The 11408-nt window shown below is 43.8% G+C and overlaps 1 long non-coding RNA gene across 1 annotated transcript; it reads left to right on the top strand.

Annotated features, from left to right (window-relative positions):
* Nucleotides 1-2681: 2681 nt before the first annotated feature.
* LOC116791689 lies at nucleotides 2682-4650 on the top strand. The gene is made up of 2 exons (XR_004358825.1): nucleotides 2682-2909; nucleotides 4203-4650. It is a non-coding gene; the product is annotated as an uncharacterized LOC116791689 (long non-coding RNA).
* The last annotated feature ends 6758 nt before the right edge of the window (nucleotides 4651-11408 follow it).

The following is an 11408-nucleotide window of genomic DNA, read 5'->3' as shown; positions in this document are numbered from 1 at the left end:
TTGAACCCAAGAGGAATCATAGGACACCACAGTAATACTAATAATCCTTATGAGATGGAGACTTCATGTTAACGGTGTAGGACAGAGCAAGAAAGAGCCTGAATCTACCCCCTTCTCCCTTTCTGTCTATTGAAACTTCTGTGTGATGCCCCATTGTTGCCTAAGATATCTGCCCAGCAGGCACCCTCCCCCTTGCCCTGGTTCCTTAGATTTGGTACTTCCCTTTGGTGCCTCGTCTTTGAATGCACTGCTGAAAATACATACCAAGATGATGAGAAAAAACAAGAACAACAAAACCATGGCCAGCACGTTAGACAGACATGCAGACACAAATGTGCCACTGAGAACCCAAACCAAACAACTGCTTGGAGACCCTCAGTTCTGCCTTCTTTTTGGGAGGATGATCAGCGAATAATCCTTTAGTTCAGTCATCTGGTTTGTTGTACCCAAAACTACTGCAAATCAGGTCACATGGAAAGAACCTGCCAACCCTCCAAGCAACACGTGGCATCTTGTAACTCAGTTAATACCTAACAAATCTCAGTACTGTAGGGCTGACAAAGAACTTTCAGTGAGAGACAGAACCTCTCTTATTTATAGCATCAGCACATGTTCAAGCAAGCTCAGAGTCAGCAACTGGCAGAAGTTGATCCACCCTTGCCATGTAAGTACCCTCTGCTTTGCAGCCCAAATGAAATAAAAGCCAAAGCAAGCAAATTAAACCACATGTAGTAATTGCCCTGCTCCTGTTCAGAAGTTGCCAGGGACAGAGGAAACAAAGATGACACCTACAGTGATGTTCAACGGTGGTGTTTCTCTGAAAACCAGCCTAATCTCACATGACATGGAGGGCAGCTGCTCATTGATTAGAAGAGGCTCATGGGGTCAACTGGACTCCAACACATTTAGAAGCCAATAGTGTCAATGGAGAAGCAATGAAAAATATACTTAGATTAGCTCTAATCCAGCTAATTACATGGGCCAAATAATCATGCAACTAAAGCAAGCTCCCTACACTCTATTCTTGTCCCCTACACTGCTTGACACCTTTCTGTCCAGGAATAAGGGCAACACAAATTAGAAGCAGATGCCCCAGTTCACCAGAAAATGCCCAAACTACACTGCAATCTTTCTCTAGGCACTCTCTGTCTGTAGTGGTGCATAGCAAATCCAGATGACTTTATGCACAGAGCGTCCTTTAATGGCAGCCTCCATTCCTGTGTTTCTGGCTTCAAGGCCTTTCAAATTGTATCCCCACCCACCAACTACCACTGTTCCTAAGAATGTGTATTCTACTTTAATCCCACATATGAGAAACCATCAGCTAGCAGACATGTGGACACAGCTAGTCCTGTTCTGCCAGTGCAGATGTTGGTCTGTAGAGCATTTACAGTCTTGTTAATGCCCAGAGGCAATATTTTCATGTTATATTACAGCTGGAGTGCCATGAAGACATATTCTTCTCAGGCTTTTTCAAACCATCTAACACAGCTGCATCAGCAGCTGTTCAGTTGGCTGTGCCAGGAGCAGGCAAAGCTTCAGTACTGTAGGGTGGGACATCAGAACACTTTCCTGGACATTTCAAGTATAACCGGAGTTACCCTTTGGGGTATTCCCACAGGTTTGTCTCTGATGAATGGGCTGCTGTATTCTGTGGCTCCCCATTTACACTGAGATTTGTCTTGGTGGTGCACAGGGGTCTGGGGTGCACAGGCTGGCCCTGCTCTGTCTTCATGGTAAGCCTAGAGTGCCCTGCATAGGTGAGACAGAAAGTTGGCAGTCTCATTTTTAATCACTTGTGGGCTTAATTTCATTCCTGTTTTTCCAGATTTTTATTCCTCCTGGGTAAAGACTTCCAAAAAGCAGAAAGTCTATTCAGTCAGGTCAGATTGTGAAGGATATACATTTTGTCCCTCCACAAGTCATCAGGACCTATTCCCTCTGTCCCATCCTGCTCTGCCACAAGGAACTTAAAAATCTCTTGTATTAAGTACCACCATGTAGAATAAAAAACCTCCTATCATCTACATTGTCCAAGTGGAAAAGATAACACAATGTGGGTAACAGATGGCACATAAATGTGGGGCTCCTGAAAACACATGGACAACTGTAATCTCATGAACTGATCTCCTACTCGGTGTCCTCCTGACTTCTGAGTCATCTTCCACAGATCTCAGTAAGACACACCACCACATGATGCTTTATGAACCCGTGACAGTCTCTCACCCAGCAGCATATAAGGTTGTATCCCTGGATGAACATACTACAGTCTGTTTTGAGAGAGAGAGGGAGAGAGAGAGAGTTGGCTCAAACTCCTCTGGATACACATCAAAATATCATCTTCCATAGTGATGGATGGTCCTAAGAGGCAAGAGTTCAGAAGGTGATAAGCAATAGCATTACTTTTCTTCAAAAGTCTCTATCCTCAGCTCAGTAATTGGGCATAAACATCATGTCTTTTCCAAGAAAAAAAATGTAAAAACCTGTAGTCCAAAGTCTCATTTTACAACACCTGTAAAAATTTTAAAAGAGCTACAGACAGGGCACCAACACCTTAAAACAATCCTGTTTGTTAAAATTCATCTTTGATGAGCAATGTAGCCTGCAGGTTACTATAGCAGCAGGATCCATCACCTAGGTAACCAAGCGCTAATGATGTCAACATTAACCTATCCCTACACACACCTCACACTGTGCACATCATCAGACCTCCATTTCTTGCAAGGTGATTGTCTTCCTACCAACAGACGGCCAGTAACAGACCATGTGGACAGTTTCCATGAGGAGGGAGCTCTCCTCACAGCACCAGCCTGCCCTGTTAAGAACGATTATTTTCAGAGAGCATCCCCTGTGTAAGAGCTGGGCACCTGAGGTATCCACCGTGCACAGTTTGGTTCACTACCAGAGTAGTAAGGAGCAACAGAGCTTGCCTAAAGGCTCTTTGGAAAAGAGGTCAAAAAGATCAAAAGGTCACTTAACATATCAGAGGGTCTGAAGCATAAATCCACACAGAACGTCTTGGAAAGTGCATTGGCATGGTCTTCCCCCAAAGAAGCGTTCCTTTTGGGAAGCCAAACTTCCAATATGGGACACCAAATCCAGTAAATTCCCATATCAATACATTACCTACTAAATAGATGATCTCATCTATTCCAAATAAACCTGTGCTTGCTCTCTGTCCAAGGCCTTGCACGCAGTTCTTCCCAGTGGGGCACAGCAGAGCAGCCCCTGAGCCTGCCCTGCCCCACGAGCTGTGCAGACCACGAGAGCAGCACGAGGCCACTGTGCTGGTGACGTAGCTCCCAGAGTCCAGGTGTCCTCACACAGCACTGCACAGAGCTGAGGACGTGCCCTCAGCTGTGGGGTTTCACTAATGCTGTTTAACTCTGCTATCTGAGAAACACTCCTGAGTACAGATGCATTTGTTTACAACCAAGCAACATATTGCTTTGATTACAGAGGCAGATTAAACTTCTGACTTCTGGAAAACACTGATTTTTTGGTAACAGTGTTACATAATTGGTTACTTCCATAGCCTAAAAGGATTTTGGTTGCTTGGGCTAAAGGAAATGAAATGGAATTTGGTTTTTTTCCTCCCCTTTGTTAAAGGCTGCCTTTATATGCCACAGAGAAATTATTTGAGACAGAAATCTCTTTCCCTCCACTTTGATAAATAGGGATGACTCATTATTTCCCCATTTCGCTTTAAATACCCTGTCATCCTTGTGGTTTGCTTTGTTCACCTATTCCCTCAACTTCATACAGCACCTGATGTAATGACACAGGAAGTCCTCTGTGGTTTTTGCCCTTTCAGTGCATCTCTTATCAACAGAGTGCTCTGACCTTTAAATATCACTTCCTTTACTTACCAGCAGACACTTAAAACCCCCAAAGACAGTCTTTTGCTGATCACCATTTCCTAGATAGTAAATTACATTATCTTGATGAAACCAAAAAACCTTTTCAAGCCTTTACCCTCATTGAAGCACACCCAGATTCTGGGCTGTAGTTTAACTTTTCAAAGTGGTGTGAGTTGTTATAGCTTCATAGACATTTTCAGTAGGTGGGGAAACCCCTTGAATCAAATTTATTTGTTAGAAACCTAAGTGTTTGCTTTCTTACCTTCTTTCACTGCCTATTGCCCCATGTCCCTCATGCTGAGTAAAGACCATGGTGTCTTTTACCTGCTTATCCACACACAGGTTCAGCAAAGAACATTAGAAGCCAAGCCCTTTGTCATTCTGGAGAACAAAAGAATAACTGTCTTCCTGATAAAGCCAGTTTTCTTGTCTGTCTCTCATTGGCTGACAATGGAGATAATACCAGCAAAAGAAAACAAGATCAAACTAGTAGTGCTGGATCTGAGAAGATAAAAGAAGAAACAAATTTCAGAGAGAAAGGAACGTTGGGCAGATGAGAGAAATAAGAAACACATTTCTACAGCAAAGGATATTTTACACTGAGGTTAGACAAGGGCAAAAGATCCTAGGAGAAAACAGGGCCTCTCTGTTCCAGGGAAGAAGACATCTGCTGTCAGAGGGTTACTGGGCCCTGAAAGATTCAGCCTCAACACAGAGAACACTTGAGTACTGAAAAAAACCAAAAAATAAGAACACAGAAATGAATAAATGTTTTATTGTTAACTGAGAACTGTACATTCTTTGTTGTGGATAAATGCAGCTTGAATTTTGCAAAGCTTTTGTATCTGCTTGCTCCCACCATGAAAACACCCTTCAGAGGTGAGGCACTAACCAGGAGCACCCAAGGGTTCTCACCCTGACCAAAGGAGAGGATGGAGCTGCCTGGGGTCTGAGGCTCAGCCTCAGCTGCAAGAGCCAGAGTCCAGATTCTGTGAGAGAGAAACCAAAAAGACACTCATGTCTTGATTTGCTGATATGAGACAGTGAAGTGTCACTTTGAAACTGTCAGAAGAACTACCTGAGGTGAACAGTATACAGGGATGCAGTCAACTGCTCAAATGGTTTTTTGTCTGTGAATTACATGAAATTGTGTTTTTCTAGTTCATATCCCTAAACAGTCTTCTTCAGAGGATTGTGTATCCAATGTCAGCATGCCCTTCAGGACAACTGGGTACCTTTAATGAATAACTGCACTTTAAGCAGTGAATTTAATTAAAACGCATCACTGTGCTAGAGAAAATATTCTGCACTTGTGACATTATGCAATACTGCACTCAGTGTAAAGATACAACATAAACAAGGAACACTTGGAGCTTGCATATCACCCTGCATGACCTAACTTCCTATTACTTTCTACCTTTTTTCTTTTTGAATTCCTATCTATATTTATACATTTAGAAAAGGTAACAGGCTAACTGAGCATTGCAGAACTGCCAACAGCAGCTCAGGTGGAAATCTTGCCATTATGAGGTTGCAACTGTGCTCAACTGTGCAGAAACAGAACTTCCTTCCTGAAGCATCTGGTTGGTTGTTCCTGCAGGAGCAGTGAAATGCTGAGTGTTTCTAACTTTGTACCTCTGAGAAACAAAATGGGTCCTCAATGCTGTCATCCCACTTTGACTTTCATTTTTGTCACTCTCAAAATGAAGACTGCAAAACCAAGACTGCAACAACAGGAAAAGCAAGTAGGATTTTGTGTGTTGTTTCAAAGTGCAAAGAGCAGCTCAAGATGGCACCTGAAAGGCAGTAATGTGAAGCCTCATATTTTATGTCATGACAAACAAGAGAAATGTTATTCATCTGTTTCTTTGTGGGGAAGGCTCACACTACAGAAAACCCAAAAAACTAGGATAGAATTGCTTGAACAAATCATGAAAGGAGACCTTCAAAGAAAGGGGGCAAAGAACCTTTGGACTACTTTTTTTCTCCCCTTTTTATAATGCATAGAGGACACGAAAGAGGTTTTTCAGTAGTTCTTTCTTATTCCAAAAGGATTTTTTTTTGTTCCTGCTTCTCTTTTACATTAAAAATTCAAGTCTTGCCTTGAATAGAAGGCTCTGAGGCAAACAGCATCAAAGACATGCACAAGTCAGGATCAAGTACATTGGTAAGGACATCTGGTTAATGCCCATCTTGCACTGAATTCTTAAGGTTGCAGATGAAAGTCAAAGAATTTGAAGATTCAAAAACCAAACCCAAACAAGTTTAGTTCAGCTGCAACAAATATTTCTATAGGTATAAAAAAATTAATCTCTTTAAATAGCTAATGGTTCAGCTTTAAAAAAAATTAAGCCCTCCAAAAATTTACAGCTGTCTCTGAGCAGAGGAAACCTGACCTTCCTACTTGAAGTGGAATTAATGATAAATAAAATGCCTTTTCATTGCCTTTGACAGCAATTTATGCTGATGGGTCTGTGGCTGGATATTTATTCCAATTTTGTCTGTCTCTCCAGGTGTGTCTGGAAGAAGTTCCTCTTAAAGAAGAGCAGTAATCCATTTGTTCACCCCTCACCATCTCCTGATGGCAAGGGGTGAACTTTCAGTGAGCAGTGGCGGGACAGTGACTGGTGTAATGAACAGTGACTGTTCTCAGGCTCCAAGCAATGACTTGAGCAAACCTGCATCCACACAGGTTTCAAACCACAAGTTCTGCCCCTAAGCTGTGCAGAGGGGGCACTGCTGGGCTGCTGCTACTGAGCAAGTGCTGCCCCATGACCCCATGTACCCAGACCTGAACCAGAGCTGCTCCTTTTGCTCAGATCTTACCAAAGGTAGGCAGGTAAGCCAGCAGTTCACACTGAAGATAGAGAGGGAAAAGTACTCCAGTGTCTGGGAAGGCTTAACATACACTAAGTCAATGTTTAGGACACAAAGTCTGAGATACCTGATCACAGCCTGTGACCCCAGTCCTTAAAGATGAGCCTGTACAGTCCATATGAAAACAAGGAGAGACCCATCAACACATTGTAGAAGACACTTAAGTGCTGGCACATCTTGAAGCACTTCACCTGCCTTTCTCCATCTTTTTCCCTTGCTAACGCGACATTGTCTTGCACTGCAAAGCCACGTTTCCTGTCCAGAAGCCTATTTTTTCCCCCCAGGATGTGTGCTAAATTGGGCAATGCTTCCATGAACAGGCTTTAAGTTACCTTTTGAGACAGGTTTGTATCCCAAATCCTTTTTCTTTTGAAGGGAAAAGCCAGCTGGTCTCTCTTCTGAGTAGGAAAGCAGCAGCAGAGCTGTTGGAGAAGGAGTGGAGACTACTACTTGTGCATCAACAGAACAAACTTCAAGTCTGCAAAATGCTGGATCATTTTCTCTGCAGCATACTGCTTCTAATAGGAGGAAACCTTTTACTATCAGACTGGTTGCTGGTGAAACTATCTGTAAAAACATAAAAAATAAAAGCATTTTCTTGTAACACGAACATGTTGGGTTTCGAAATCAGTAAGAGGAAGCAGATATGGTGCATGTGATGATATTTTCCCTGTTTCTTTCTCAGGGTAGAACTGAGCTTTCAAAACTGAAAAGTAGTTATAACACTTTTTCCCTGTTCTCCATGTGTGTTTTGGTGGGTTGCCAACTGCATATTGAGTTAGGGATGCTGAGAGCCTGCTCAAATTCATGTGGCTATGTTGCCCTAGTCAGAATTAAATCATACATTACACCCTGAGTCACCCTCTGCTAATGCCTTCTAGATATTTTCTGGCATCAAAGTTTAAAATTTGGAGCTCACTGGAAATTTTCTGTAGGGGAGATTTTCAGAAAGAGAATTCTGTTTCTGAGAAAATAAGAATTTTCTATGTGGGGGAAAAAAGTTGGTTTTGCCAAAAAAAATTTTAAAAGGCTTGTTTGTAAAGAGGATCAAAATACGGTATTTAATTTTTAATTGACCTGGACTAACCAAACTGTGCAATGCCCCAGATAATCCACATGAATTTCAGATTCTTTCAGATGGAGACAGCCCAGTCAGGACCCAGTCTCAGACAATGCCAGGGCTATGACTTTAATTTTCAGACAGTCCTGTGTGACTGCTCATTTCTGACACAGGTGCCTGCTGTGCAGGGCAGAGGTGTGGTCAGTAATCCTCCCCATTTACAGAGCAAGGGTTACAGCAGCCCCATGCAGGGGTCTCCACCAGCAAGACACAGGCCCAAACACAGGTTTTCTGGTGAGGGAGGATGCACTTCCCAGTAATCCCGAGATGCTTTCCGAGCTAGCACTCTCATCTCCATGTCCTTTCCTCTCTGCTGGAACCACATCCTCCACTGGAGAGGGAGAGTATCTTCATCTCTCCCATCCCCATTCTCTCTCAGCTTCCATCCCTCTTCCCTCACCCCTCATATCCTGACTCCCACTCCAGAGTAACATCCCTGCTGACTGCTGCCACTTGGCAGCTCCACACTGACACTGGGAATAGCTGTAGCTGTCTCCTCCTCCCCATCCCACTTCCCTTGCTGGCTGCCTTCACCCACACAGAGGCACAAACTTAGCCTGGCACCAGTAAACTGGGCAAGGCACACACGTAGGGCTCCAGTGGCACCTCCATGCTGCTTCCCACCTGTAAGCCTATCACTGGAAACATGGATGGGAGACAAATCCATTGGAAAGCAGACTCTCTACAGTCCTTTGTTCATTGAGCAAAAGCTTCTCCTAGAGCTGAAAACATTCCCAAAGCTTGGTTTTCATTAATTTCTTTTTGCATTAAAAAAAATAAACCAAACACACAACCTCTTGAACTTGGCTAAAAGGAGGTCCCTCCTCTGCCCACCCAGTACGGATCAGGAATGCCCTGAGACCTGGACTGTCTGGCCTCTAAACCCTCTAAGCCACCAGTAAGCTTTATTTTTAACGTTTCAGTGGGCTCTGGATCAGGCCACAATATACAGATAAACACCAAGAAAACCAGATCCCAAACCTAAAACTGATGTCACCATGAGCAACCAGTGTCCAGCCTGGATCTGATTCTGTGCCCTCTGCTGCTGTGGAGGCAAAAGCCATCCACTTTAGCATAGGAGTTTTCTCTGAGGTGTGGAGAACCTCAGATTAGAACTATCAGTACTCTGTCTGGGTAGAGATACCTTCTCACTTGCCTTCTGCCTACAGAAGTTAAAGGCCACACAGCAGCGTAAGGACATTCAAATTAAAACCACTGGCTGTCACAGGACTTCTGACTTTTGATCTATGAACTTTTTTTTTTTTGTTCCCCTCCAAATAAAGCAAAACCTCCCTGTACCATGAAGATAAACCTGTAGACTCTTCAGACCACTGAGAAACAGACCACACATGTCCAGAAGCTCAGCAGCTATAGGCCGAAGGATCTGAAGGAAGCAGAGTGTTCCAGGCAGCACTTATTTCCAGCAGCCTTCAAACAGCTCTAAACTGCCCGAGAATAAGGTTGGAGAAGTGTGGAGATGTTAGCACAAAAAGCAGTTTCAATCAAGCAGCAAATAACAGTGACATGGGTATCATCCCCCAGGGTCCTCCAGGAGAGGCTCCAGGCCAGTCCTGGGAACAGCCTTCGTGCCAGGCCACAAAACCATTGTTCAGGCAAGGTTTGGAGCTCATATGTCCCTCCATTGTACCAATCCAAACACTGTCCAATTTGCAATTGCCTTTTCTTATCCTGAGAGTGCTAATGAACCAGGCAGACAGCAGTGGAGGGAAACAGAGTCTGGCTGACATATTGACAACTGCCTGCAAAGGGTCAGTCTGAACGGAGGCACCACGGACAGAGGTTGGTCCTTACACCTGACACATCTGGTGGTGGCACAGCATATCAAACTGCTGCAGCAGAAACAGACTTTTTAGGACTAATGGACTGAGAGAATAGGAAATCCAGGATCTGATCTCCTCTGCTGAGTTCAGACAATTCAGTACAGACTGCTGTCTAGTCCCAGGATGATACAGATGGCATTTGATCCTGCCAGCTACCCTGAGATCAGAGGAAGACTGTCCCAGCCACCGACCCACAGCCCAGAAGTGACAGGAAAGACTGCAAAGCTCACACACTGACAGAGCCCATCCCTGACACTAGAAACCCAAATCTAAGTGTTTATATAAACAGGGCAGCATTTTGAAAGCAGAGGTAAAACACTGGCTGGTTTATAAATCTGTTACCAGCTCCAGATACCGAGTGCCCCACACAGCTGTGTGTGGGTGTTGATAGCACCTAACATGGTTCTGGTCAGCCAACCCACAGGCCAAACCTGTGGCCTCTCAACTGTTAGCAATTTGACTCTGGTCAAAGTGTGCCAGTGCTGCTCCCATCCCTCTCCACACCACCAGCAACATCCTCATGCCAGATATAGCACTGAGTCTCACTTGTGCAGTACTTATAATCTACTCTCTCTCTGCCTATTTGACATTTTCTAATAACACACAAATAGTATTTCCTATAGGAAATATTACCTGCAGCAATGACACTGCATGATAAAACCTTTACACCTGGAGAAAAAATGTTTGGACAGAAATAACTGCACTTACATGTGATTCAGCAATTATGGAATATTTCCCTAAATATACGAAAGAGCCCCTTGGAAAAAGAGCTGAAAAGGCAAAGGGCAAGAGTAGAAAGAAGTGATTTGCCAAGAGGATCAGAATTTTTTAAGTGTAGAAGAAGACTCAGTAAGAGAGAGATTAACAGAAAACAGAGCTGCAAAAAATATCCTTTGTGGACTTGGAAGTTCAGAAGCAAGGAGTGGGAGCACCAGAAGAGATAAAGAAGATTTAAACCATCCTATCCCCAGAGCAGAAACAGTTCAGCTCCTGAGGCTGACTACACATGGCTACCTGAGCCAAAGACAGGTAACACAAAACTGCTGTTCACACAGCAGTGCTGTGTCACAGGAATGCTGACAGCTCTGCTGCAGAACTGGATCTTTTCTGAACCTTTGCTTCACTGCCCTATCCTGCTCCATGTTCCTTTTCCTGGAGGTTTTAAGAAGTCTGTGGGATGAGGGAAGAGCCAGGGCAGACAGGAGACTGCAGAAAGCTGCCTGCACAGCCAGAGGCAGCTGTGCCAGCAGCAGTGTCAGCGCTCTCCTCCCAGGAGCTGGCACAAGGGCCTGTACAGCTGCAGAAATGAGCCAAAACCACAAGCCACACGATAATATGTCACCTTGGCTGTTACCTGCCTGGCAGATACTTTTCAAAACTAGCCTGCAGTTTACTGCTCACTGTGAAGAGACATCAGCCAACGTATCAATATAATTATTAATAATTCCTGGGTTTTTGCATCTTTATTAGTAAAAGAAGGACTTTATTTTGGAAACTGGGATGTCTAAAACTGACAGTAACTCACTGTGCACATGAATTTAGCCTACTTGCATTGTCCCACATGAACCTTACACCAGAGCACACCACAAACTTCAGCACCAACTGGGCATCACAGTCATGTGTTACTAATTACCAACACGCAGTGTGTAGTCAGGGGAAATTTAGTTTACTTCAGTCAAGGCTGAAAGAAAAAGCATAGCTCAGAAGAAA

This window comes from Chiroxiphia lanceolata, chromosome 10, assembly GCF_009829145.1.
Source record: "Chiroxiphia lanceolata isolate bChiLan1 chromosome 10, bChiLan1.pri, whole genome shotgun sequence".
In the NCBI taxonomy this organism is placed as follows: Eukaryota; Metazoa; Chordata; class Aves; order Passeriformes; family Pipridae; genus Chiroxiphia; species Chiroxiphia lanceolata.
Note: the sequence above shows the minus strand (reverse complement) of the source record. Positions and strands in the feature narration are given on the sequence as shown.